The following is a 22,257-nucleotide window of genomic DNA, read 5'->3' as shown; positions in this document are numbered from 1 at the left end:
ATGTCTCATATATTAAGATCACTAAAAGAAAAATAACATTATATGTTAATGGCATAAGTCCAGTAATTTGGGAGGTGGCAAGTGAGGGCAGGCAAGATTCTGATTGAGAGGGTTCTGCTTGCCTCTCCTCTGGCGCTGCCCATAAGTTTGGATTTTTTCCGCCTTCCTTTCTTCCTGCTTGTAAGTTTCCTGTGTCCCAGCTGCATCGTTCAAATTGTTAAGAAGAAGCAAACAAAGGTTGGGAGAAGGGAGTGCAAGACATTTAGCGAAAATTATTCATATATGCCCAGTTCGGAAGGAATAATAAACATTTGCAATTTACTTTAGAAAACTATACGGGAGCTTGTGATAAGTATGCTGAACAGTAGCTAGAAGGAGGGGGGGAGCCAGCATTAATGCATGCTGCAGTTTTTCAATTAATTCACCACAGCATGAGTCTGCACGCATGTGACATTTGCACAATGTGTGCGCACTTCTACTCCCTTTTGCCTGACTGCTTCTTTAGGCAAGTATAATTTGACAAATCAGTTTCTTTTTGAGTTCCAGTTTTATTCCACTCAAAAATAGGTGCCCTTCGCATACAGCCATGCGTGGTAATCTCACATGGCTTCAGTTTTATGTGTGAAAAACAGGATGCTCCTACCTGCAGAAAGAGGAGAGATGATTTTCACCAGTTCTCCCTGCTCCCCATTGTACTCCCTGAAAATAGGTTTCAGAGGGATGGGGAAAGTATTCATAGCTGGAGGCTGTAGAGTGGCCAGTTCTCCATGGAGGGGGGTGGGCGGGAAGGATTTGCATCATGAAAAAAGAGGGCAGAAGAGGACACCCATTTGTATGAGGCAATTTATATGTACAGTGGTACCGCGGTTTACGAACTTAATCCGTTCCGGAAGTCCGTTCTTAAGCCAAAACTGTTCTTAACTGAGGCGCGCTTTCCCTAATGAGGCCTCTCGCCGCCTGTGCCCTTCCATTTGGATTCCGTTCGTAGACTGAGGTAAAGTTCACAAACTGGGAAACTACTTCCAGTTTTGCGGAGTTCTTAAACTACATAGTTCGTAAACAGGGCTGTTCTTAAAATGAGGTAAAGGTAAAGGTAAAGGGACCCCTGACCATTAAGTCCAGTCATGGACGACTCTGGGGTTGCTGTGCTCATCTCGCTTTATTGGCTGAGGGAGCCGGCGTACAGTTTCCGGGTCATGTGGCCAGCATGACTAAGCCACTACTGGCGAACCAGAGCAGCGCATGGAAATGCTGTTTACCTTCCCGCCGGAGCGGTACCTATTTATCTACTTGCACTTTGACATGCTTTTGAACTGCTAGGTTAGGTATTCGAACCGCAACCTTCTAATCGGCAAGTCCTAGGCTCTGTGGCTTAACCCACAACGCCACCTTTGTCCCTAAACTGAGGTACCACTGTACAGATACAAATTTAAAAATTATCGGTGGAGGCTCCTTCATTAGGGCAGGTAGGGCACTCAAGTATCTCTCACCTGCCTGCCTTAGAACAGTCCAGAGGGTAATTCTGACTGTCAGCTTCTTCCTCCTTAGTCTCAACTGCAATACGTGGAGCCAGAGCCAATGACAGGCAGAGCCAATTAATTTGAGATTTGTCCCCAACCTCCTTGTAGAACTCAGCAAGGAGGAGGATGGGGAGAAAACTAAAATTTGTTGGCTCTTCCTGTCACTGGCTCTGGCTGCACCTATTGCTAGCCCCACCAGTTCCAATGAACACCAGCCACCGCTGGAAAGAATTACTGTTACTGAAACAGAAATATAAGTTGTTGCTGTTGGTAAACAATGTCAAGTCTTCTGCTCTGCCCTTGTTATGGTTCCTTATTTTTAAACCAGAACCAGACCAGCCAGCTGTCAAATACAGGACACCTTCTAATAGAGGACTGTCTCCTGGTAGCCCTTCAAAATTTTGGATTGTCCTCTGTAAAGTAGAGCACATGGCCACCCTAGCAGGAGGAGAGGGAATCAACAACATTTTCCTCCTTCCTTCCATTCCACTGAATCCCACTCTCATCTGTGAGCAGATTCTTGAATCATAATTTTGATGCAAGCAGGGGCGGATCTTGCTAATATGCCATCTTGTTCAAGGTCAACATTTGACGCCCTCCTTCCCAGCCCTCACAGTGCTGGCTTAAGCTGGGCTTTGGGAAGGAGACACAATACCCTGGCAAGGTCCTAGAGCTCTTCCACCTCATTTCCAAAGCCCAACTTTTGGAAGAAGGAAGGCAGATTCTACGACCCTCACAGGCTTTGAGAAGGCACCCATCTTGGCTGCACACCCAGTGCAGGTCAACCAGTTGCACTGCCATAGATCCAATAGTCCAGTAAAAACTTAGCTCTACTGTGCCACCAAATACCAACCACAGCTTCTTCTTTTCTGTGGTGTGCGTGCTAAGCAGAACAAGGAGGCTTTGGAAACCGTTAGGATTGGCCAAGCTCAGAAACTAGGAGATTCCAAAGATTCCCTGCTGGGGCATAAGCAGAATTTGAAACTTTAGTTTGTGAGACGTCCTGAAAGCCCTCTCCCCATACTCTTTCTGAAGGTAAGAGGATTGCTGGTGGAAGGTTCTACACCCCCTGAAGATGCACCTTTGCAGGAAGGTATCAGGTCTTGAGCAATGCTAAGCATCCTCGTAGGAGCATCAAGTCCAGTTGGTATATATAGGTCAATCAACAGCAGCCCATGAGTATGTCGCGTAAGTGTAATGCTCCATAGTATTTCACTTTCATCCTAGCATTTCTGTTGTGGTTTGCACCCAGGCCTTAGGTTGGCAGACACCAAGTGCTTGTTTGTTTGTTTAGAACAATTTCTATCCCCCCTACCAGTGTAAAAACACCAAGCAGAGCAACTTGTAGCATAGAACACCACACTGTAGAGAAATAATATAAAATCATTAGAACAAAGAGACAGGGTCAGCAGCATTAAAAAATCATTATCTGCATCATAAAATGAAAGCCTTCTAGAATAAAAAAAAGATCTTCAGTAATAGCGGGGGGGGGGAGTGAGGAAGGGAAGCAGCCACACTCAATGAATAGAGGTGTCCCCATAATCTGGGTGCACCATTTGCACTTTCTCCCTTCCCTACCCAGCCATACACATCCTGTAACTTTGGGGTTAAAGTCAATACATTTATTTCCTGTGCAAACTGTAAATGGTTCAGAGTTAAAAGCAGCTTTAAAGGCTCTGTAGCAGGTATAGGCAAACTCTGGCCCTCCAGATGTTTGGGACTACAATTCCCATCATGCCTAGCTAACAGGACCAGTGGTCAGGGATGATGGGAATTGTAGTCCCAAACATCTGGAGGGCCAGAGTTTGCCTATGCCTGCTAGCATCTATAAACCCATTTATAGTTTCCCCCTTGCTTTAATTTCTTTATTGGACATTAAAGAGCAGCTTTAACCAAGGCAGATAGCTATTTCTTTTCTTCTACTCTTATTTCTTCCAATATATTCCTTCCTCAAGACTACATCATAGGTCATGTTTTCTTTCAAATGTATAAAATGCTGGTGGTAGTCCCTCCCACCCCAAAGACATGGGCAGTGCTCATAAATATCCCACTTTCTCCATGCAGCTACATAGAGCTGAGTTGTTGACTAACATGAGAATTCGCTTCTTTTTTAAAAAAGGACACTACCTAATCTAGCAACATGTCACTTTAGCAATATGTTACTGTAGCTGCAGTTAAAAAAAAATCACTGAATTTCATTGGAGGGAGGGAGTTTCCAAATGATTATAAGTGTTCAAATAAAGTTCCTTTAGCATCTAGTAATATTTACAGCTTGAGGGACGCGGGTGGCACTGTGGGTTAAACCACTGAGCCTAGGTTGGTGGTTTGAATCCCCGTGACAGGGTGAGCTCCCATTGTTTGGTCCCGGCTCCTGCCCACCTAGCAGTTTGAAAGCATGTCAAAGTGCAAACAGATAAATAGGTACCACTCCGTTGGGAAGGTAAACGGTGTTTCCGTGCACTGCTCTGGTTCGCCAGAAGCGGCTTTGTCATGCTGGCCACATGACCTGGAAGCTGTCTGCAGACAAACGCCAGCTCCCTCGGCCTATAGAGCGAGATGAGCGCGCAACCCCAGAATCGTCCGTGACTGGACTTAATGGTCAGGGGTCCCTTTACCTTTACTAATATTTACAGCTAAAATGGAACCGAGATAATTGTAACAGAACACTCTCCCCCTCTCTCTCTCTCCATAAAGTTATTGTATGCCACTCTTACGTTCCATCCTCCTCTAGAATGGCCTGCAATCATATTTGAGTCCATCATAACCAAACAACATAAAAGCAATTGAAACAATCAACAGTACGTGGGACATAAATTCCAGGAACAGCCTGAAACTTACTCAGAGGAGCAGGAGGTGCAGGAAGTTTATAGGTAGTGATAATTGAATCTGTCCCACTATATCTATTTGTTTTTAAAGTCTGTTGATTTATGGCATTTCCTTACAAATATTTTATATAATTTTGCGCAAACTGTTTAGAGGGTTTTAGTTGCTGTTGATTAAAAAGCTTATAAATCATGTTAAATCAAACAAATAAATAGTTGCAATGGACATTGTAATGGCAGCATTTCTGAAGAATTCCATTTGCCTGTAAAAATAGATAACTCCTTCATATTGGTGACTGTGAAGTAGGACACATGGCTACCCTAACGCTTCTGTATGTGGGTGTATCATATACTTAAGGTATGTTTTGGAAAGTTGTTTGCTGTGTGTTTGGAGGCCTCTTGAAATACTCTAAACAAATCTTGCATGATATGATCAAAGTTTTGGTTTATGTTTGAATACAGTTGGATACCATTTTGAACCAAGATGGTGGGCTGAACAATCCAAAACAGTACAAATTTTAACCACTGATTTTTTTTATTTTTTATTTTTAGGATGCTATCCAACAAAAAAGGTCGGCTAGCATAAGGATTTTGGCTGTACAATGAATGGGCCCTTGCCCCCGTCTACTTTCCCTATGCACCCTTTAATCTGTTCTGGAAGTCGCATCTCTAGTCTTCAAGAGCAGATTTGTTAATGATGTGGGGAGTGGGAGGTGATGTTGCATTGTGTAAGCAGAAAAATCCTTGTGCTAAAGGAACTACATCCTTTTGTTTTTGTGTGCACAATAATATGATTTTGTAACACAGGTCATCTATCACAGGGATTTAAGGACCCAAATGTAGGATTAAAATGTGTTAAATGTCTGAAAATCAAATAATGGTCCCCAAATGCAGCCTTCATTGCAATTGTGAGCATGGCACTTTCTATAGTGCAGTCAAAACATAGGGACCCATTGGACAATTGAGACTGAAGGTCAGTGTTTTGTATTTTTTTAAAAAAACAAAACTCCACAAAAAACCCAGTCATTTGCTGAAAAGTACTTGGAAAATGAAAACTTGGACTGTGCATTGATTTTTTTTTTAAGCAACATGACAAATGGCTCAAATGCTTTCTCTTGACATGTGTGGCACGTTTCCATTTAGTTCATGGGGGGACAATGCAATTTAGAAAGAAGAAAAGGTTCTGTCCTGTATTGTTTCCATTGGCTGCCAAACAATGCAGAATAAAGTGTGAGATTTTGCAGTGCTGCAAAACAATTGGCCTTTGCTGTCAATCTTATCTCCTGCTTTTTATATTCTGTCATCTATGTATCAAACTATCTTTATTTACCAAAGTGTGTGTGTTTATTGCTCTATAAAGCTGCTCTATAATTCTGGAACTATATGCAGTGAAGTAAAGATAAGTATTCAGACAAGCTGCAGACAGGATGAAATTGTGGAAGATTAAATGAAAGTTAGAACTTCAGAACTTCAATTTAGGTCACTGACATCTGTTCTCTAAGGAAAAGCTTAGAATTTAAGGTGGGCTATTTTATTTTTTTTAAATGCTACATACATTAAAACCCTACTGAGGTTTAATGCTGTGAGCCAATGTTAAAACGTCAAGCAAGTGAGGAAAAAAACATAATTTACCTCCCTTCCAAAATTTGATCACACCGTGTACCTTTAGAAATGCATAACAAGCCCTGTTGGGTATTGGCATGGAGTACTGATGGAGAACTGCGTGATAAGAAGGGGAATTGACAGAATTGAAGAATCGTAAGATTTTAGAGTTGCAAGAGATCTTGGAGGTCATGCAGTCTATCCACCTGCTCAGTTCTGCAATACACATGCAGCATTCCTCACAGAACTGCCTGTAAGCTTTCCTCCTCAGCCTCAAAGTTATAATAATTATTATTAAATTTGTTCAATACTACCCTTCATCGGGACGTGGTTGGCGCTGTGGGTTAAACCACAGACCCTAGGGCTTGCCAATCAGAAGGTCGGCGGTTCGAATCCCCACGACGGGGTGAGCTCCCGTTGCTCGGTCCCTGCTCCTGCCAACCTAGCAGTTCGAAAGCACGTCAAAGTGCAAGTACATAAATAGGTACCTCTCCAGCGGGAAGGTAAGCAGCGTTTCCATGCGCTGCTCTGGTTCGCCAGAAGCGGCTTAGTCATGGTGGCCACATGACCTGGAAGCTGTACACAGGCTTCCTCGGCCAGTAAAGCGAGATGAGCGCCCCAACCCCAGAGTCGGCCACGACTGGACCTTTACCTTTACCTTACCCTTCATCAGAAGATCAAAGCGCAGTTCACAACAAAAAAATCTGAAATAGGAACACAAAATACATAACAGAAAGCTAAGTACAGTGGTACCTCAGGTTACATACGCTTCAGGTTACAGACTCCGCTCACCCAGAAATAGTACCTCGAGTTAAGAACTTTGCTTCAGGATGAGAACAGAAATCGTGGTCCGGCGGCGCGGCGGCAGCAGGAGGCCTCATTAGCTAAAGTGGTGCTTCAGGTTAAGAACAGTTTCAGGTTAAGAACGGACCTCTGGAACGAATTAAGTACTTAACCCGAGGTACCACTGTAAAAAGAAACCAGTACCCCCCCTTCCACAAACACATTTAAAAGGCCATAGATTGTTTAATAAGCCAAATGAAATGTTTTCACCTGGCACATAAAGATATGCAATGAAGGGAGCATTCCACAAATGGGGAGCCACCGCAGAAAAGGCTCCTTCTTGTGTTGCCACCCTCCTGATGTCTTGTGGAGGAGGCACATTAAGAAGGGCCTCAGATGATGATTTCAGGGTTTGGGTCAATTCATGTGGGGAGAGGCGGCCCTTGAGGTATTGCAATCCTGAGCTGTTTTAAGGCGTTATAGGTCAAAACCAGCACTTGGCCCTGGAAACTAATTGGCAGCCAATGCAATTGGACCAGGACCAGTGTAATATGCTGAAACCATCTTGGTCTGATGAGCATGTACCCCCAGGCTACATACCTTCTCCTTGAGAGGGAGTATAACCCCATCAAAAGCAGGCAACCTCCCAGCCATATGGTCCAGGGAAGAGGGTCTAGTTGCCCTTCTGGAACTCAGCAGGGGGAACAAGATGACAAAACTAGACTGGGTTGGCTCTGCCTCTTATTGGCTCTGGCTCCACCTACTGTTGGTCTTCCTGCCTTCCACCCCACCACTATTAATAGGGACAAGGTAGAAAATCTGTAGCTGGGTTGCCCTCCCCTGCACCACATCTCACAGCATTCCTGAGACCTTTAGCAACAATTTTGACTTAATAGGGAATGCAGCAGAAAGAAAAAGACTGCAAAACTCTGTTCCAGAAATGACCATCTACTCTCAGTGCACTGACATATGAAATGCTATGACCTTTCCCTTATGATCTCCAGGTATGGTGGCTGGGACTCATGGGATTTGTAGTTTAGAATATCTAGAAGGCACCCATTTGCCAAAGGCTGCCATAGTGCTTGAATAATAATGCCCACATATTTTGAAGAAATTCTCTTTTCTGTATTATATCTATATCTATATCTATATCTATATCTATATCTATATCTATATCTATATCTATATCTATATCTATATCTATCTATATATCTATATCTATATCTATATCTATATCTATATCTATATCTATTAGCCTTGTAAGCTTCTGGAGGTAATATTGAATATTAGAGAGCTTGGGAGTTATCTGAATATTCATTTTGCACAATCATGTTATTATGTTGACAGTAAGTCACGCTGCAGAAAATGAATGCCATTTGCCGCAGATCGCTTAATAGTTCCAGTGATTTTTGCTTTGACAATTTTAGCATATAGGAGCACCCCTGATGCATTTGAGTTCAGAGATGAAAGCTGCAGTGTTTCCACAGATTGCAACTTGGAGAAGAGAACTCCAATATTAAACAGGAACTGTGGCACCAGCGGACTTAATGGAATGTCAGGTTTAATAATTTGACTTTGCAGTCTGAAACGTGATACATTTTGCAAAGAAAGATATTTATAGAAGCCAGCCCCACTGATGCAGAGCTGAGGGAATTTGGGACAAATTTGCCTGGTGAGCGAGTTTTCCTCTCTTTTTTTTGCATGAAAAGTTCATCAGCAATTTGGGGCCTCAACAGGACCTTATTAAAATGCCCAAGAACAAATAATATAACACAGAAGATGCATACTTTAAATATTATTTACCTCCCTCAAAGGCAGCACTGGGGAAATGCAGTGGACAGATGCCTCTAGATTTCTTTCACTGGCCCTAGACCACAGCCCCTCTCCCCAGCCTTCATTTAATGCTTTTGTCTGTGTCCTTGAACTGCGACGCTCTTACCTGCTTGGATGGAGGAATGTGTTTGAAGGGGTGTACTAGAACCCTCTGGTTTTTGAATGGATGGACCATAGCGTGTCACACAAAGAAAATAGACTCATCCAGGCATAGGCAAACTCGGGCCTCCAGATGTTTTGGGACTACAATTTCCATCATCCCTGACCACTGGTCCTGTTAGCTAGGGATGATGGGATTTGTAGTCCTAAAACATCTGGAGGGCCGAGTTTGCCTGTGCCTGGTCTCATCCATTGCTTCACCCACTTTTGCCCCTGGCTTAATCCGTCGCTGGCAATAATAATAATAATAATAATAATAATAATAATAATAATAATAATAATTTATTTATACCTCGCCCATCTGGCTGGGCTTCCCCAGTCACTCTGGGAGGCTTCCAACAAAATATTAAAATACTGTAATACATCAAACATTAAAAGCTTCCCTAAACAGGGCTGCCTTCAGATGTCTTCTAAAAGTCTGGTAGTTGTTGTTCTCTTTGACATCTGGTGGGAGGGCATTCCACAGGGAGGGCGCCACTACCGAGAAGGCCCTGGAAGAAAGCTCCTGAAAGGCTTCTCTCAGTAAGGACCTCCTCAGGCTGAAAAGGGTCCTTCACCCCTCCTCTTCTAAGCTCTACCATTTTGGCACACATAGAAAATAACTTCTGGAGATCACCTTTTTGGATCCTGCTGCGTTTCTTTTCTTTTTAGGAGATTAGGCTAATGGATGCTGCGAGGCTAAACTTTCATCCTGAGCCTATCAGACAAACACCAATTAGTTGACAAGTCCTTTTGAAACATGCCTGAAGGTAGGCTTTGTTTCACTTCAAGGCTATAGTTGTTAATTCACCGATTCCCTGTGCAGTGACTGAACTGCACAAACGGGGAGAATAATTGACAGCAAAGCGAATTACTGCAGCGAGTTCCACTGTGACAGCATTACAACTTGCTTCTTCATATTGTGGTAGTTATATACTGTAGTTTCGGCATGCTGAGTATTCTGATGTTGCTAACATATTTCAGAAACACACGTGTTTTTGTATTGACTTCCTATTCACACCCAAAAATCAGTTCCCCTTCTGGCAGTGACTCCATTAACTGAGATCAGGAAATCCATCACCCACCAGAGGGCTTTCTCCCCATGTTATCCCAGTTGTGGAACAGCCATCCATCAGAAATTTGGCAGGTGCCTACTCTTTTTTCTGTTTATCTTTCAGCACCGCCTGAAGACAGTTCCTTTACTTCTGGCCTTTGAACAGGCCTTCTGGAGATGGAAATTTGTTGGGCAGATACTGGTTAGAGCATGATGCCAATAACACCAAGGCTGCAGGTTCGATCCCCACTTGAGGCAGCTGCATATTTCTGCTTTTCAGGGGGTTGGACTATATGATCCTCAGAGTTCCTTCCAGCTCTACAATTATATGATTCTATGATATATTTTAGAAGACATCTGAAGGCAGCCCTGTTTAGGGAAGTTTTTAATGCTTGAAGTTTTATTCTGTTTTTAATGTTCTGTTGAAAGCCACCCAGAGTGGCTGGGGAAACCCAGCCAGATGGGCAGGGTAGAAATAATAAATTTTGATGGTGATGATGATGATGATGATGATGATAAGAAGCTCCCTTATATTGAGTCAGCCTATCTCAAGTATTGCATGCACTGGCTGGGGCTGGCTTTTTGAGGCTTTCAGGCAGGGGTCTTTCTTAAGAGATGAGGGATTGCACCCTGGGGCCTTCGGCATATAAAAATAGTTGCTCTATTACTGAGCTACAGCTCTTCCCAGCAGAGTGATGTTAAAGGGCTGCATTCGTGAATTTTAACTGTTATGTTGTATATTGCATTGTTGTTACTGATCAGGGATCACTTGTGATGAGAAGTGGGTTATAAACTTTGTAATAAAGTGGAATAATTATAAAAAAAATGATGTGAAATTAAAAGGGATCCCCCGCCCCCAGAAGGTGCATTGAAGAGAGAATTTGTTTCATTTAACTAGGTATGAGTCTGCTAGTTTATCTGTTCAATCCTCCATCTAGGTTTCTATAGTAAGGACTGCATCATACATTATGGTCTATGGCTGTTATTAAAAGCACTTTTACATTGTGCTCTTGTAAGATTCTTAAAATGTTTCCCTGGCAAAATCGCATATAAAATCTTAATGCTGGCAGAAGCAGCCATTAGATGCATGTGGTGGAGACACAAAGACTCTCCGTGGTTGGGATGATGCACAGAGTGAGACTTACTTGTTACAAACCCTGCATGGAGCACCAATGTGAAGGTGTTTTTGTGGCCTCCATGTGGAGTTGAAATACATGAAGTGGACCTAAGTCTTTGAAAGTGAGGCACTTCTGAATATAGGATTCCATTGCATTATTTCCCTGGCCGTTTTGGATTAATTATCATGCAGTTCCAAATTGTGGCTTTCCATAAGCCCTCTCTGCTCTTTTCAATAGAAACCTGCTGGAGCTAATGCTTAGTATTATATTGGGCAACGAATAATTAGGCATAAAGCACCGAGACAGAGACTTTGAAAAATGAGCATAGCGGAAACCAACATTCAGTGTGCTGTTGTTTTGAAGAAACCATGGCCACCAAAATAAGATGGTGGACAGTGAACCAAGAGTCAAGACCACTGGCATCTCTTGCACCATCCGGCACCCAGATCTTCCTAGGGAGATATATCTGCTTCAGCAGCAAAGGCACTCCATAGCCTGGCCTTTCCCTCGCCATACTTGCAGTTCATTGACTAACAATACTGCTCTAAGGGCAGCTATTGGGTATGGCCAGTGCAGAAGGTTATTGTTGCACTTTACTCCCGCATGCTGCCCACTTACTTTGCTGGCTGATTGAGCTCTTAGTGCCTGACCTTAACTAGCCTCTGCTCCTTCCATGAGCATCTTGATCTAGTCAAATAAATGTTCAGGTTAACGGCCCCGCTTGAAGTTTGCTATGCCACTCTACCTGTCCTAGTGCATCAATCTTGCTACTGCCCCTGAGCCTTGGAGAAGATCCAGCAAATGCTTAACCTGTATGAACCCAATCTTGGCAGCACCTCCCAGTAGCATCTGATGCACTCAGAAGGCTTTCATGTACGGTTTTTAAAAGATAGTCTAGGTTTGCCTCTGAGCAGTTTGCAACTGTCCCGATGAGTTTATTTGTATATTCTTTCTTCCCTTGCTTTGCCTTCCTCCTTCTCAGGGTGGTGCACAACTTGATGAAAAGTATGTACAATAATTTTAATGCACAATATGAGCAATAACTATGCACAGTAATCAAAGCACCTGAAAAAGCAAAACAGCAGCTCATCCATAGTAGTAGGTCCTTTGTGTGGAGAGGATGACAAAATGCTATTGGGTGACAGTGAGAAGGTGGAACTGCTTAATGTCTGCTTTGCCTCTGCCTTCAACCAAAAGGAAAGCAATGCCCAACCTGGTGATAACAGAATAAATGTTGCAAGAAGGCAGCTGAAGCCCAAGATAGGAAAAGAGATGGTAAGGGAACACCTAGTTTCTTTAATCAGTGATGGCCAAACTTGGCCCTCCAGCTGTTTTTGGACTACAACTCCCATCATCCCTAGCTAACAGGACCAGTGGTCAGGGATGATGGGAATTGTAGTCCCAAAACAGCTGGAGGGCCAAGTTTGGCCATCACTGCTTTAAATGAATTCAGATCTCCAGGGGCTGATGAGCTGCACCCAAAGTTACTGAATGAGCTTGTGAATGTAATCTCAGAGACTCTGTCTATAACCTTTGAGAATTATTGGGGAATAAGTGAGGTCCCCGCAGCAGACTGGAGGTGAGGAAATGTAGTTGTCCCCCCTTCAAAAAGGGAGGAGGAGGAAGACCCAGGTAACTACTGACCGATCAGCTTGATGTCGATACCAGGAAAGGTCCTAGAAAAAAATAATTAACCAGTCCATCTGTGAGGACTTAGAAAAGGATGCTGTGATTACTAAGATCCAGCATGAGTTTGTCAAAAACAAGTCATGCCAGACAAAACTAATTTCTTTTTGGGGGTAGAGCTACAAGCTTGGTGGATCAGGAATGCTGTGGTTGGAGTATATCTTGATTTCAGTAAGGATTATAACAGAGTCCCCCATGATACTCTTGTGGACAAGCTGGTAAAATGCAGGCTGGATGAGGTAACGGTTAGGTGGATTTGTAGCTGGTTGGCTGACTGAGCCCCAAGAGTGTGCACTAATGATTTCTCATCAACCTGGAAATAACTGTCAAGTGGGGTGCCACACTGCCACAGGGTCCTGTCCTAGGCCCATTGCTGTTCAACATCTTTATAAAAGACAATGGGTGTTTCCCATTGTGATGAAAGTAGGTTCATGCCAATATAAATGTGCATGTTTCTGTAAATTAAATGTATGTACATCGTTCTGCATGATGCTTTGGCCTCTTGAAATTGCCTTTATGTGCCAGAAAGAAAAATAAGTAACACCCCTAATGCAAATATTAGAAACTCTTATGGGAACTTAAATATTTAGAGTGCTTCAGTGAATGAAGTCCATGTCTAACAAAGTGATTTTTGGCTGAAATATCTGCAGAAACTCAGGTACCTGTGGCAGAAATCTCCAGCAATCCTTCAGATGTCTCCAGGACATCGTGTTCTTACTTTACATCTCTCTGTGTCTGTTTTTTTAAAAATAAAAACCCCCACCGTTCTTATTATTTCAGAAATAGAGGGAATAGGATGCACATTATACAAGCCAGTGCAGAGTCTTTTAAATTGGGGGCAGAATGCTGAATATTCTACTGCGGGATTCAGTTTTTCAAATCATTCATAAATGATATCAAGGGGCAGAGTGAGAATGCAGAGCTTTGACAATTTATGACAAGGAAGGAAAGGAGTGGTTTTGACTGAAAAGTGTCATCACAGTAATATGTTTGCTATTCCAGCCTAGTATTGCTCAGTCCCAATATACAGCTAAATGTTTAATGAGCAACATTCTTCATTTGATAGTTATTTGATTTTATCCTGTTTTTCATACACTATTGTCTTGTATCAAACGAAGACTCTGCCCCCAGCCTTTCAAACTAAAAAAGTTCAGTGCAGATGGGAATGTCCAAAGCTTGGTGGATGTTGATAATTAGCTATGAATGCTGTCAGTTCCAAATGAAACCCATGGAAATAAAAAAAAATATTTGTTTCTCCACTTTCTGGACATTGGTGAGTAGATACTGGAGCTGTGAAATTTGTCCCAATCCATGAGCCCCTATACATATTACTCACATGAACATTAAATTGTAGCTGCTGCCAACCAAACTGATTCCTTACCAAAATCATTGCTTGGTTTCATAATTTGAACTTTAACATCAAAATCATTCAAGCAGCAGCTTTGGTGAGAGATTGGAGGGGCAGCTACTGGCATCCAAATGACTCTCTCCACCCCCAGGTGTATGAGCAGGCAGTAAAATACTGGAAGTGGTATCAGGCTGGTTCATCACAGCAAAACAATAGTGGATGCATCGTATCTCCACATTTACAAATCTTAGACACTTTTAAGACGTGCCACATGGGAATCCCTTGTAGATGACCACTGTGCCTGGAGACACACAGTCCGTTAGCAGTGACCAGAGGAGGAATGACTGCTGGGAGGATTGCAGAGAAGAGAATAGCCATGGTGCATCGGTATCCAGTTCTTGTTGTATTGCAGGACTGTAGATTCTGAGACCGTTGTGAAGTGCGAAGTTCACGAAACGACACTTTTCAACTTGCAAATCCAGGAGCTGCATGCCACTGGCTGGATTAGGCCAGGGGTAAAAGTGGGTGAAGCAATGGATAAGGCTCTTAACCTTTGTAGAATAGCCTATATTCCAGCCGTTCAAAAGTCAGAGTGTTCTAATACAGCCCCTGAAACACATCATTCTATCCAGGCAGGTAGAAGCTATTATTGCTTTATGGCAAGTGGGTATCTTGCCACATGAGATGTAACCTTTTCCTTGAGCTCACATTCTGTTGTTTTTGAGACAATGTCACCCAGTGTCATGGAGCATGCATTTTAAAAGTTATCATTGCCATCATAGGTGTGTGGGTATATACAGTGGTACCTCAGGTAACAAACACCTTGGGTTACAAACACTTTGGGTTACAGACTCTGCTAACCTGGAAGTAGTACCTCGGGTTAAGAACTTTACCTCAGGATGAGAACAGAAATCGAGTGCCTGCAGCATGGCGGCAGCGGGAGGCCCCATTAGCTAAAGTGGTTCCTCAGGTTAGAACGGTTTCAGGTTAAGAGTGGACCTCCAGAACGAATTAAGTTCGTAACCAGAGGTACCACTGTATAGACAGAGGACCCTGTAGCACCTTAAAGATCAATTATGATTCACTTGCTTCATCTGATGAAGTCAACTCGTTTGTTTGTTTGTTTGTTTGTTTGTGTCTGTGTGTTTTTTAAAAAAAGCATGCCTCTGTTAACTAATCAGCAGTTTACATGCTACACAAAAGCAGCAGTGAGTCACGCTTTTGTTTATCCACTAATGACTGCCAAGAGGACTCATGCATCTCCCCCATGGTAAAGTTCTCACCAAGATTCAGAAGGTCACAATTTGCCCTAAATGGTTCCTGCTCTTAATCAGCACATCCAGAACTGTGTTGCCATTGGCAAAGACACAGAATTCTATGCATTGTCTGTCTGCAGGATTACAATGAGGATAACTGGAAAACATGTGATAAGTATAGCTTTCGAGAGGTAGTTATGAAAGGGCACCAGGAATCCTCAAAAGGAGAACTCTCCTCAAGACACCTCATGGGCACATGCTCCTGAATCAGTTGTGTGTCCAGGGAGAGATGAAATACACCTTCACATATGGGTAATGAAAACATGTCTTTGATCTTCATTGGCCTTTTGGCAATGTTATCTTCTGCCACATTGAACTAATTGACTCAAGACTAGTGTCCTGAGCCAGGAGTCGGCTACGTCTGCTGAACAGCAGTCTGAAGGAGGAGAAGGCAGCTGATCAGCCTTCACAGTGGAGATGGCATTGATGAAAACCAGCTGGAAGTAGCCTTCTTAAACAGAGCTCTCAGCAGCAGTCAGATGCTGGAAACAACGCCTGTAGTTCCTGGCCCTACCTTGCTTCCTGTTCTCCATCTGGATCCTTGACTCTGTGAGCATCAGGCAAGAGTTCCTCAGAGACTCCTAGCTTCTCCTTATTTGGCAATGGGACTTGGCCGGGGCCACAACAGCTAGAGGTACATCTCATAAAGAGTTAATGCCTTTCTCTCACATTGTGGGCAATTTTCAAGCCAGCCAAAATGTCTGCTCTTCTGTTCGAAGCACATCTGAAGCATCAAGCCCAGTCAGCATCATCAGCATGGCTGTGCAAATGCCAAGGCCCATGGACTTTGATGGACACACTTCAACTTGCATCAAAAATACATATTCTTTATAACTGGATATCTAGATATAATCTCCAATGACTCCATTGTCAGATGGGCATGTGTGCAGCACACGAGATTCCTCTGCCAGGTGTCTCTGGGCTAGGCATTTAGAAAAAGAAGATTGTAGTCAGTGCAGAGATTCCAAACTGGACTTTGATGTAGGTTGATTGGAGGGATCACGACTTTTGTGACTTAAACAGCTTTGTGTCAGGAATAAATTCAGCAGGCTAACTTTTTTTAATAGGATGGAAATACAATTATGGGAAAACCTGGTCATAGTATGTCTTTCAGGAAATTTATTTTTTGCCTTCGTCTCCTTCAAGAGAGGGTACGAATTTGCCTATGATATAAAGCATAAGCAAACTGGATGCAAATCTGTGTGCTCTTTTGTCGTTGGGCCAGAGGATCCAATCCACCTCCTGTCTACCTCTGCTTGGCCACTATGAGACCAGGATACTGGACTTGATGGGCCTTTGGTCTAATTTAGACAGGCCCTTCTTACTAGGCAAATTATGGCATTTAAGCCAATGCTGCCAGTTTCTGTGAAAGAAAGAAAAAATGCTGCCTTTTTGTTTCAGAAAGAGATTTAACTAAATTAGGCTTTTCACATTATGTAACATCACGGTGCAAAATTAATGTCATTCTCCTTCGAGAGTTTCTGCTGCTTGAGCCTTATCTTAACAATCTTAAATCCGCTTCTGTAAACGAGCAAAAGTCCTCCCAGTTTAACAGACAGCTGAAATTAGAGTTCCTCACAAATCACCTCACAAAAAGTGCAAAAAGAGAAGAAAAAAAGTCCTATTTATTGTTGAATGTGCAGTTGCAGCAAGATTTGGGTACACAGGACTCCTGGGGGCAGTATGTGGCAACTGAAACTGATGGATCCCAGTGCTTCTGCAGTAGAGAAGAAGTCAGTAGTGTGGAAACTTGAAATCTTTCTTTGCTGGTATGAATTCAACCTGTATCCTCTGAAGCGCATTCAGCAATAGCCCTGTTTGGGCGTTCAGTTTCCCTGCATGCAAGCCGACACTCAAGGAGAAGGGTCACCTCTACACAGTTTAGAGCACTCCATGAGTTTGAGGACCAAGATCCATGAGCCCCCTCCACTCCTGGGAGATTCCCTGAGCAGTTGAAAGAACCCTGCAGTATCAGCTATGAAGCTCACTGGAGTGACCTTGAGCCAGCCACCATCCCACATCAAACGGATGCTGTTAGAGTTTTAGAAAGGGTGTGGTGTAGGGGTAATGCTCCATATTGCGAAGGCAAACATCGCACAAAGATGTGCCACAGTATGTTGGTTGAGGAGCATCACTCTTGCTTTCTCTGACCTTTTGCCTTCTTGGCTAGAAGACAGGGTTTTCCCCTTGACCTTTTGTTTTTCGGCAAACTGTTTGCTTAGACATGTTGCTTGGCTGGAGCATGACGGGTGAAGCTGATGTTATCATTTTTTTATAATTTTTATTAACAGGCCAATCACATCACATTATTCAAAATCACATTGGTTCCAAATTATACAGCCAAATTTTAACTTTTTTTGGGGTACCCATATATCAAGCTCCGCACGAGTCCAAAATTCCAGATAAGTCCAGACATCACTTATTTTACTGCATTAATTAATCAGTTCTATCCAGTTCAATCCAGATAGTCCTTTATTATTTTTCTTCATCTTGTTGTTATTGTACATTCCTTTCTTTGCGATCTCTGATGATTCTCACAAGCAGACTGATGTTATCAAGTATCAGGGGAACATTTGAGGGAAGCACCTGTTGACACGTGTATTTGCTAACGCTGGAAATGTGCTTTGACGGAAATACGTTAAGTTCAGGGTGGTTTCGCTACTGTTTCCAATTGTTGACTTCTGCTAATAAAAGGAGCCTTTGCAGAGCTAGCCGGCAGCTTGCTTGGAGCATGCTTGCTTGCTTGCTTCAGCACAGCTCACATGCTGAGCTCACAGCTCACATTCAACTCCCATGCTGTCTCCGGTATTTCTACGGGGGGGGGGGGGGGGAGAACAAAGTATGCTACCTTGAGCTCACTGCAGAAAATGATTGCTAAAGATTAAATAAATAAATTTGGCTGTATCGTGTTGAGGTCAGGTGTGTAAATGAGAGAAGGATTAGAGGTAGACAAGTGTTTGTGACACCCAAGAAGCAAACTGTTAATGGGAGCACCTTTTTCAGGTGGTCTTCTATCTTGGCCCTAATTTAACACAGGATATACCTGAAGATGTTTGTTAACTTCTCTAAACATTAAATGTGTCTGTAGTTGCAAGCTCACGTATTTTGGGATGCTGTGGCTTTTCCTAATTCATGAGCACAGTTACAAAGAGAGGTTGCCGTCTATGCAGAACGGTGCACTGCTCAACGATATTTGGGCTGAGTAATAGCCTGTGAAATTAAGACTGTAATATTAAGACTATTTCATAGATGTGAGATGCATAGAGTAACTTCTTTGGTTCGGGTATGACCTGTATCTTTCCAAAAAGATAGGACCGTAAAGGTTCCTTTACGGTGGAGAGAAAGGGATTGGCATATGAGCAGTTATGGCTCTTTAAATACAAATTGGTTAAAAATGAAATGGCAGGGGCACCAATTATATATCCTGAAATATCTCAGACACAGGAGGATAATTTCAGTTTGAACTCTTTTGTGTCTAAAAATAGGTTCCTGCCTGAGCTGGGGAGGATGAATGTGACCAGTGTAAAGCTCAAAAATTCTGCAGGACACTATTTGACGTTACAGGATGTAAAATATTCATGAATGATTGCGTGCTTATTTTTTCCACTATTGTATCAAAATACCTGCTATACCATTTATAGCAGTAGATTTTGTTTGAGCCCTGCCCACCCACCTCCTTTCAATAAAAAGCCATTTGCCTTGATAAGCAACACATTAAAGGGGATAATTTCCATTATAAATATGCAATAATAACTTGTTATTGAAGTGCTTTTGATATTTGGGCGGGGGGGGGGAGAGAATAGTCTCTGTGCGTAATTTCAGTAAGAAAAAAAATGTCATCTCAACTGCAGCAAAACTCAAAAAGCAAAATAAAAGGCAGGGAATAAGTAGCACCATAACTTTGCTAGTATATGTGGGACTAGCAACAAAACGTTGCAGTTTATTCTCCATCCTAAATGATGGCTTTTTTTGAAATTTCAAAGAGAATTCCTTATTTGTGTTTTATTTTTATTTTTATTAAAAAAGGATTCTGTTAGCAGATGTCATATGGAAAAAGAGTGCAGGGATAGCACATGCTGTTTTGCTGGTTGCTCTTTCCTGGGTTGCATAGCGGCACCTGTGAATCGCTGTCTTCCAGCAAGATCTCACTGAGATCGTGTGCACTCTGCAAGATCTCAGTGAGATCTTGCCAGAAATGGGTGCTGCTTCTTTGCTGGTGTCAGGACAGGCAGGGCACCTGTAAGGGTGGCAACCTATTGGACTTCTGCCACCCGAGGCAGCTACCCTCCTTGCCTCGTGTGTGGGCTGGCCCTGGCTGGGTGACACAGCTGTAAGCATTTCCTGTGTCCCAAAATGTTTGGAAGGACTAACTGGGAAAGAGTTCCATTAAAAACCACCTGATATTGACCAATTCTGGGGTGCTGGGTGAGGTGGCCTGTTTTAAGATTCTGTGCTTTATTATATTTTTTAATGCAAGCATTAGATTCAGTGCTCCCTTAACTGGAATGCTAGAATGACAAGCTCATTGGAGCTCATGCTGGCAGACTCTTAACCTGATTCTCTGTTCAAATCAGATTGCTTTTGAATTTGTTTAGAGCCATTAACTACAGGCTGTTTCATAGATTTTCGAGGTGGGAATAGATCTCCTATATCATCAGAAGCATCTCCTTGACTATGCAGCAGTGTTCCTGGCAGAGCGCTTGCGGGTGTTTTACAATTTAGTGCATTCACCTGTATAAATATGTCGGTGAAGGCATTGTGCAGTTTTTAAAGCATAGCTCCTCCATGCTGTTAAAAGGGCAGGAATGATTCTAGGTGGGGTGACATTACCAGGCATACAAAAAAGGGGTGGGGTAATATCCAATGCAGTCTGGTCCATTAGGGCGAATGGGGGAACCTCAGGACTCAGCTACATTAGCAAAGAAAAATCGTTTTATATGCGTTATAACACTGTGGCACCAGATGGCGCTGTGGAGCTCCGTCTTTCGCCAATGTGATTTCTCACTTTGAGGTTTACAACGTGTTTGTCTGAAATGCTTTCCTGATGTGTCTACATGCAGCCTCAGTCTATCCTCAGGCAGCCCCGACCTGCCTACTTCCTTACATGTTTATATATGGGGGGGGGAGCCCAAAAAAGAATATAAACTATAGTCTTATAAGGGAAAAATGAATTTTCCTGTTGTGGCAATTCACCTTTTCATCACTGCATGGCACAATAAAGGTTTTTCTTTTGTGAGGGCAGTCAAGCAAAAAACATTGGGACTGCCTAAGTGTTTTGTCCAGCCCTTTAAAGTCTTGAACCCTTCAAAGATGGGAATGAATGCCCTCCCTCCTAAAAATGAAGAAAACCATATGCATCAGCAGTGAAGGCATAGGGAGGATCTTTAAGCTTGTGGTAGAGTAAATGCTTTGCAAACATAGGGTCCCAGCTTCAATCTCTAACATTTCCAGTTAATGGGATCGCACTCTAGAGATCACTGGAAGTCAGAGAATGCAGTTCTGGACTGGATGGAGGAATAGTTCAACTGCTCAAGTCAGCGCGTTATGTTTCTACACTATTTTATTTACTCTGGTACAGATACCTGAATACAAAACATCAGTTTAAATGCCAGTGCATGTGAAAATGGTCCGTTTCCCCTTTCAAGCATCCTACTAAAAGCAGATAATAGAATTCTACAAATGATAAATATATGGAACTGAGCTGAATCATTATTAAACATCTGGCTGAAGTTCTCTAAACACCTATATTGCAAAATTTAATATCATAAGGGGTACTAAGCAATGATATATGTTGAGATCTGGCTTTAATCAAAAATTTAACATCTACTTTCTGCTTCCCAGAAAAGTTTCCTATTTGTATCTACATACAGATGTTATTCTACACTGTGATTACAGTTGATCATCATAACATATAGCCAAATGAAATATTTGATCCCAAAAGTGCAGTTTAAAAAAAAATTAAATATCTGAGGGGAAAATGAATGTAATGTTTTAAAATCCCTGTTCTTTGTACTGTTGCAAAGTAATAAAATGCACAAGGTAATTCACAGAAAAGGCAGCATGTTGGGGATTGAATTATGTGCATATGGTTTTTTGTATTAGTTATATGACTAGCAGGCAGGTTTTGAATTACTTGGAATCTGTTAATCAGCTTTTCTGGCAGATCTGCTGAGGGAGCATTAGAATCGTCCAGTCAAGACGCAAGAAAGAAAGGCCCAAATTAGCTTTGAACCATTTCTAGGGACATGCAGTGCATCCCGCTGGTTAAATTTCTCATTTGGGGAGAAGCAGGCCAGTTATTCACTAATATGTTATTCAAAGATGAACAGAGAATGTCTAGCTCCACTTTCGTCTGCATCTACTGTATATACAAATACCAGTTCAGATCTTCCCAGCCTTGAGCTTATGCTGCCCAAATTGCAGCACCTGTGCAGGAGAGAAAGAAGAAGAGGAGGAGGAGGAGGAGGAGGAGTTGGAGTTTGGATTTGATATCCTGCTTTATCACTACCCGAAGGAGTCTCAAAGTGGCTAACATTCTCCTTTCCCTTCCTCCCCCACAACAAACACTCTGTGAGGTGAGTGAGGCTGAGAGACTTCAGAGAAGTGTGACTGGCCCAAGGTCACCCAGTAGCTGCATGTGGAGGAGCAGGGAATAGAACCCGGTTCCCCAGATTACGAGTCTACCGCTCTTAACCACTACACCACACTGGCTCTCAGAAATAAAGGCAGGCTCAGAGCAAACCTGAGGTATATATGTTAAGGCAGGGCCAGCTCCAGGTTTTGGAGGGACTTTGGGCAAAAGGGCTCTCAGTGGGCCCATCTCCTCTTTGTGACTGCCACACTGGAACGGTCTCCCTCGGGAGGTTGTGGACTCTCCTTCCTTGGAGGTTTTTAAGCATAGGTTGGATGGCCATCTATCATGGACGCTTTAGCTGAGATTCCTGCATTGCAGGGGTTTGGATTAGATGACCCTTGGGATCCCTTCCAACTCTACGATTCTTTGCTACTCATTCACTTAACTCAGGGATAAGGAAGTT

At 42.7% G+C, this 22,257-nt stretch overlaps 1 protein-coding gene across 1 annotated transcript in view; it reads left to right on the top strand.

The window, feature by feature from the left end:
* HCN1 (hyperpolarization activated cyclic nucleotide gated potassium channel 1) overlaps nucleotides 1-22,257 on the top strand; it is a 182,056-nt gene that overhangs the window by 72,677 nt on the left and 87,122 nt on the right. The window lies entirely within an intron of this gene.

Source organism: Podarcis filfolensis (assembly GCF_964270895.1).
Source record: "Podarcis filfolensis genome assembly, chromosome: 11".
NCBI classification, from domain to species: domain Eukaryota; kingdom Metazoa; phylum Chordata; class Lepidosauria; order Squamata; family Lacertidae; genus Podarcis; species Podarcis filfolensis.
This window is presented reverse-complemented; position numbering and strand designations above follow the sequence as displayed.